Below are 7,403 nucleotides of genomic sequence, written 5' to 3' on the forward strand. Positions count from 1 at the left end.
TCTCTCTCTCCCTCCTCCCTGCGGCGGCCCGCACCGCACTTGGCCGCTTCCAGCTGCCCGGGCTCCGGGAGGGCTCCGCCTGCATAAATTAGGAGGCGGCGATTGTTGGATCTATATTATCTACAGAGAAGATGTATAAATAAATTGAAGCTGTAATTATTTTTCTTGGATTCGCTGCAAATCAAGAGAGCGGGCGGAAAGCCGTCTCCGGGAAGGCCCGAGCTTCTCCCGAAGCCGCTCTAGGTTGCTTCGCGGCGGCGATTTCTTTTTTCCCCCTTTCTCTCCCCATCCCGCAAACGGCATGGGTGTGCGTGGGGGCGGGGACAGAGAAACAATGTCCTTTGTTGCTCAAGATAAAAAGTACAGGCCTTTTGACTTGTAGACCCAGCTGCTTCCAAAATAGAATGCATCCCCACCCCCAGCACACACACTCACTCACTCACCACCAGCTCTCCTTCTGTGAACAGTCCATGGGTAGAGTTCAATCCCACATTTTCATCAGATCTGGAAGAACCTCCAAGGGCGTTATTAAATATGTGAAATACGCCAGAAATATTCACGCAATCCCCATCTGGCCCTGGGAGGGCAGAAGAAAGGACTGGGAAAGTAATAAAGTGTTTATTTTTTTAATCTAGATGACATGTTTTACATCATTAAAAAGGACAATTATTTTTAAAATTCAGCCTGCACGCTTCAATGGTTTGGGAGGTCTGCCGCCACAGAATCCGTCAGAACTTCCCTCCACAGCCGGGCCTGGGTCCACCCTCAATGCCAAGTCGCATTCTTAAATGTTCAAAACCACGGAGGCAATTGTGAGTCGTTTTAAAAGCCTTCATCTCTGAGTCACCTTTCCCGGGAGAAGGGGGTTTCTCCGGCTCCGAAGCTCAAAAGCTCAGGCAGAGGGTGATGGAAGTCAGACAGGGTTCAGAATGCCCAAGCCTAGGCCAGACCACCAATAACTCTGAGACAAAGCACAGTTGTCCCATTATGAAAACCCTGCTCACTGCTCTCCAGAGAAAGTTCCACCTCTGTGCGGCCCGGGGTCACGCCTTAGTGAGGGGAGCAGCTGGGACTTCTGCCCCATCATCTGAGGCCAAGCCAGGCCTCTTTGCAGGATACCCAACAGCCTAAAACCGCTCCATGCCATCCCTCTGTTGTCTTGGTCTGCCTGGGACACACGCCTGAGGTCAGCGTAATAAAGTGTAGGTCTGCTTAAAAGCATGCATCCCTTTGGACTCAGACATTCTAGGAATGCAATTAAGTCATTGAAAAAAAAATGTGCAAAGTTGAGTCTTAATGATATTCATCATGTTGTTATTTACATTAGGTCAAACCATATGAAATGGCCATTTCTTAGGTCAAGAATAGCCAAATGTCAGAAATTTCATGCTGTTCAGTTTAATAACATAAAAAAAATTAGAAACCCCTAAATGCCCATTAGTAGGGATGGTTGGCTGCATTTCAGTGCCCATTGGAATACTATGTAGCTGTTGGAAATGATGTTCCAGAAGTATATTTGGTACAACGTAAAAGATTTCAGAATTATTTTAAGTGAAAAATAATGCATACAGTCAGATCCCTTTTCTGTGAAAATGAAAAATAAATATGCAGAGGTAAGGGTAGATCCCAAGAAGTTAAAAAAGGGTTGGCATGATTTTTTCTTATTCTTTTGTTTATCTGTATTTTCTGATTTCTATTAACAAATATGTATTGCTAGTATAATAATAAAGGGTTTAAAAACACAATAATAATATAAAGTGTGGCCCTAGTTGGGTGGCTCAGGTGATTGGAGCATCATCCTCTACACCAAAAGGTAGGTAGGGTAGGTAGGACTCCGGTCTGGGTACATACCTAGGCTGCAGGTTCCATCTCCCATCGGGGTGCATACGGGAGGCAACCAATTGATGTTTCTCTCTCTTTCTGTCTCTCTGTCTTTCCTTTCCTCTCTCTCTAAAAATCAATAAAAACATATCCTCAGGTGAGGATTAAAAACAATAATAATAAAACAAAATAAAGTGTGGGGCCCAGAGCTGTATCTGAGATGCTGACCAGAGCTAAAGAGAAGAGACTGTCCAGCCGCAGCCCCAACCCGAACACCACCTCCACCCTTTGTGTGGCTGGAGGCAGGCAGAGGAGGTGTGGCCAGATGCTCAGAGAAGGGGCAGTGAGCTGGGGTGGTGCGGAATCACGCTCTGGGGCCACATGATCCAGGCAGCTGCCAGCACCATGGGAGCTCCCTGGATGCTCTGGGCCTGGCCTTAGAACAGGAGCAAGAGGAGCAGGAAGCATATGTATAAGATGGTTTTTGTTTGAAGAAATGCTGGACTCCTAGGAGTGGGAAAAGAGCCGCTGTTCTCCTGATGCCACAATGCATGCACCGTGTCATGGGGCAAGCAGGCAAACCCTAACATCAACTCCAAGGAGGACCAGGGTGAGCAGCCACCCTGGAGTTTGCAGATGTGGCCCCAGTGGCACAGGGAGGTGGGGGAAGGACTGGTGACTGAGCAACAGTAAAGAGACTGGTGGGGAAGAGCCTCACATCTGTGCAAAATGTTGTGGAGAGTTCTTCAGCTTCTCTGAGCTCTTAGAACATAAGAAAAATGGCACTAAACATCCACCTGTCCCCATCGTGAACAACAGCGAGGGGCGGTGCCTTCAGAAGACTTGGCTGGGCTATGCTGAGCCACCAGCCACACAGTCCAGGCAGAAAGACAGTCACCGGGAGGCTGGCAGCAGATCAGGGGGCATGAAGGAGGAGCCAGGAACGGGGTCTGTCCTTTACTTAAAGACCGAGACTGCTCTGCCTCCCACACCCCAGGACTTGAGCTATTTACCCAAAGGCAAAGTGGCCAATACTAACGTCACTCTGCAAGCACAACAGGGCACCAAGGTGGCGGTGAGTCAGCGGAGCGTGGACATGCTTTCCACCCCCTTGCCTGGTGCCAACAGCATCCCGTGGGGCCTGGAGCAGATCCCGTGTCTGCAGCAGCAGCAGCTACAGCAGATCCAGCTCACCGAGCAGATCCGAGGCCAGGTGAACATGTGAGCCTCCCGCCCCCTCCACTCCCACGTGGGGGGAGCTGACACCCTGAAGACCTCAGGCGGCCAGGTGTCCCAGCAGGTTTCTGTGGCCATGGCTTTGCTCAGCCAGGAAGCTGGAGGCCAAGGTCTGTCTCTGGACATCTTGAAACAAGCCCAGCCACCTCATGCAAACATCCCTTCCACCACCAGCTCTGTGTCCCCAGGGCTGGTGCCCTTCGCCCTGAGGCCAGACAGGTCAAGGGTGCTCCCAAGCTACCTGCCAGGTGCTTTGACCCCTCAGAGCCCCTTCTCCACTGTAGTGTCAGCCCCATCCAAGAAAGGGAAAGGGAAGCCACCCAACGTGCCCCCAGAGGATGTCAAACCCAAAGATGAGGCCGCCCTCTACAGGAACAAGCGTAAGCACTGAAGCAAGGTTTTGGACTGATAGCTCCTTACAGGTTCACTTCTGCTCCCATACTGGAGAGAGACCCTTCCTGCGCTCTGCCTGTGGCCACCAGTTCACCACCAAGGACAACCCCAAGGTGCACTTTCATCCAAATCCCCAGGTGAAGGCAAACCCCCAGCTGCCTGCCGAGCTCCACGACAGAATGGCGGCAGGAAGGTGTTCCCTATGCTCTCTGTACCTGTCCTCACAGGTGCATCGAGTCTCTCCTTAGACAGCACACCTGTCCCGGTCACAGCGATCCCCAATGTAGGGCTACATCAGGATCTCTCTTGGGGGACTAACCCCGAGGACCTAATCGGTGGCCCACTGTCCAAAGACCTGCAGCCCGGCCTTCTCCAGAAAGTCTCCTTAACGTGACTTACGCCCAGTAATTAGGAAGATTTTCCCCTGAGTATTGCACGAAGATGGAACAGGCAAGTCCTGGGTGTGAAAGCTTTACTTTACCTACCCCATTTATTTTTTTATTTTTGTTGACGTAGTCCAGTGGTTCTCAACCTTCCTAATGCCGCGACCGCATTTATTTTTTATTTTTGTTGACATAGTCCAGTGGTTCTCAACCTTCCTAATGCCGCTTCCTCATGTTGTGGTGACCCCCAACCATAAAATTATTTTTGTTGCTACTTTATGTAATTTTGCTACTGTTATGAGTCGTAATGTAAATATCTGATATGCAGGATGTATTTTCACTGTTACATTGAACATAATGAAAGCATAGTGATTAATCACAAAAACGATATGTAATTATATATGTGTTTTCCGATGGTCTTAGGCGACCCCTGTGAAAGGGTCTTTCGACCCCCAAAGGGGTCGTGACCCACAGGTTGAGAACCGCTGACGTAGTCTCTTTTCCTATCTTTTTGACCACTGAAGTGTTCCTAGTCCCTGTCTTAAACCTAAGAGTTGATGTATTGGTAGGACCAGCTGGATGTTCAAGATGTTTTGTAGCCCTAGCCGGTTTGGCTCAGTGGACAGTGTGTCGGCCTACAGACCAAAGGGTCCCGGGTTCGATTGCAGTCAAGGGCATGTAGCTTGGTTGCAGGCTTCCCCCAAACCCAGGCCCTGGTCGGGGCTCTTGCAGAAGGCGACCAACCAATGTCTTTCTCTCACATCAATATTTCTCTCTGTCTTTCCCTCTCTCTTCCACTCTCTCTAAAAATCAATGGAAAATTATCCTTGGGTGAGGATTAAAAAATATATAGATAAAATAAAATAGTAAAATAAACATATTGTTGCATGAGGATTAAAAAAAAAGAAGAAGAACAGGAGGAAAGGTATAAGACAAAAGGATTGGGAACAATGCATCTTTGTCAAAGTCATTGTTTTCCATCCCAAAGGACATTGACTACTCCTTTGGCTGGGGGAGAGAGAAGAGGGTCAGAGGTGAGATTGTGGAGGGGTTCTTGGGAAGGGCTGGAACCCTTAACAGCCTGGAGTTACAGGGATAACAGAAGTCTCCGGTGGATTTGGGGAGATCTGAAAGTGAGGGATCACTGGGCCTCTTCGGCGGGTGAGGGCCGGGGCAGCGAGGCACAGGCCTGAAGAGTTCTCATGTTGAAGTATGGGCAGGAGGGGCAGGGTAGAAACGGCTGTGTGTGATGTGCTTGAGCCTCGTGTAGCTTCCTGCCCCAGGAAAGAGCAGCTGGGCTGTCCCGAGTCCCTTAGTAGCCTCTCCTGTAGCTGAGTCTGCACCCCTTCTAGAGAGGTCAGCCTTGGGAGGGAGGGGTCCCGAGGGCTGAGGTGTCTCAAGGGCTGACAGCCAGGGTGGGTATCTCCCAGAACACAGACATCCCCCAACTTACTTTGCCAGGGCACCAAGTGAGCTCCCACCTACAATTTAGACACAATCTGGCTGATGAAGACTAGGGAGAGAGACCCCAAAGCAGCGGTTCTCAACCTGTGGGTCGCGACCCCTTTGGGGGTCGAACAACCCTTTCACAGGGGTCGCCTAAGACCATCGGAAAACACATATATAATTACATATCGTTTTTGTGATTAATCACTATGCTTTCATTATGTTCAATGTAACAGTGAAAATACATCCTGCATATCAGATATTTACATTACGATTCGTAACAGTAGCAAAATTACAGTTATGAAGTAGCAACGAAAATAATATTTATGGTTGGGGGGTCACCACAACATGAGGAACTGTATTAAAGGGTCTCGGCATTAGGAAGGTTGAGAACCACTGCCCTAAAGTAATGAGACCACTTGGAATTCATTGAAGGACAGCTCAAAAGACAAAGCAAGCCCTGGAGAGAAATATCAAGTCTTCTTTCTTGCAAACTCAAGGGTGTGGCCTGAGATTAGATGAGAGGTTGGTAAGGTCCCACTGAGCACCACGTCCTGTGGGTCTGCATCTTCTCAGATGTTGAGGCAGCCAAGAGGCAGAAAAGGCCAGGGATGGACAGGGGTGGACCAATGGAGAGGGCAGGCCAACCTAGACTCAGAAGAATCCTTGGAGACTATTGTGACCAACACCGGGGCTGGATAGGTGGGGTAACTAAGGCAGAGAGAAGCAAGGAAGTGCTTAGGGTCACAGGTGAGCTCATGGCAGGACAGGTTTGGGATTTACTCTTTCTAACCCCCGGCATTGCAAGTGACCACAAGTCCAACAGCCAGAGGAGGGTGGATGGATGGGCACTGAAGAGCCATCCCTGGGGGTGTGGCTGGGTGGATGGACAATCTCCCCGTCCAGACTACTCTCAGAGTCCAGCTGTGACTTGGCTCTCCAGGAGCTCGCATGCACACTCAACCAGCTGTCTGCAACCACCGTGTCCTGTTAATAATCGTGCTAACTGTCCCCACACACGTCAGCACTAATCTCCCACACAGCCTTCCAGGACCTGATTTATCAGAATGGAGGGCACGCTCTTAAAGGGTCACAGCCCACGGCGGATCTCCGGCTGCTTTAGCAGTAAGTGGCGGAACATATTTTCTCTGCTAACACTACTGTATGTTACAGGATAGATTATTTTAAGAATCAAGACTACATTGAAACAAGGCAGGCTTGATTTTTTCCCCCAGAACCATAGGAGAGGGTCATCTATCAGCATGACACTAGAGAGTGACTGCGGAGCCCAAGCAGAGGTCTTGGTTCCAGCACTGATTTGCCCAAGTGACCTTGGGCAAGTCACTTACCCTCCCTGAACCTCTGCTTCCTCATCAATAACGTGGGGGTTGCTGCCTTCTGTCCTGGTACATCAAATGACCTTACAAATTCGTCAGGGAAACACAAAGCTGACATTTTACCAGGAAAGACACACTCACATGGCCTGTAAACAAAAGAAAAATGTTAAAAATTCCTAAATCATCTGAGAGATACAGGTTAAGCCAGCTGGAGAACATTTTTTGACTATCAAACTAACAAAGATCGAAAGATGATAAGAGCCAGCATTGGTGAATGTGGAGAGATACAGACACTTGCAAATACTGTTGCTGAGACTATAAATCAGAACGACCTTTGAGGAGGGCAAATTTGGCTGTTCAAATGAGCTTACCTTCTGACACTGCAACTCCAAACCCAGGAATTTATCCCGGGAAAATAATTAACTGCGTGAACAAAGATGTAAGAATTTAAAGAATGTTATTCTAGGGATTGGTTAAAGTATGACGCAACCATCTGACAAATATTTTGTACCCAAGTTAACATTTCGTTGTCCAAAACCATTCACAAAATTACTCATTTTAAAGTTTTTTTTTTTAAAGCAGGCTACAAAACGGGATGCAGAGTGAAATCTGTAGAGAAAAAACTAGGAGAAGGAAATACACCAAAATATTGACAATGGGAAGTCACTGGGCAATGGGTTCATGAGTGATGCTTATTTTCTTCTTTTTATTTATTTGCACCTTCGACATGTTCTACAGTCGCCATTCCATTCTTAAATTTAAAAGAATAAAAGTTATTTATGGTACT

General features: G+C 48.3%; 1 pseudogene; it reads left to right on the plus strand.

Moving 5' to 3' along the window:
* The window catches only part of LOC102255566, an 8,788-nt pseudogene extending 4,862 nt beyond the window's left edge, over positions 1–3,926 (plus strand).
* Positions 3,927–7,403: the final 3,477 nt, after the last annotated feature.

Source organism: Myotis brandtii, unplaced genomic scaffold (genome assembly GCF_000412655.1).
Source record: "Myotis brandtii unplaced genomic scaffold, ASM41265v1 scaffold806, whole genome shotgun sequence".
NCBI classification, from domain to species: Eukaryota; Metazoa; Chordata; class Mammalia; order Chiroptera; family Vespertilionidae; genus Myotis; species Myotis brandtii.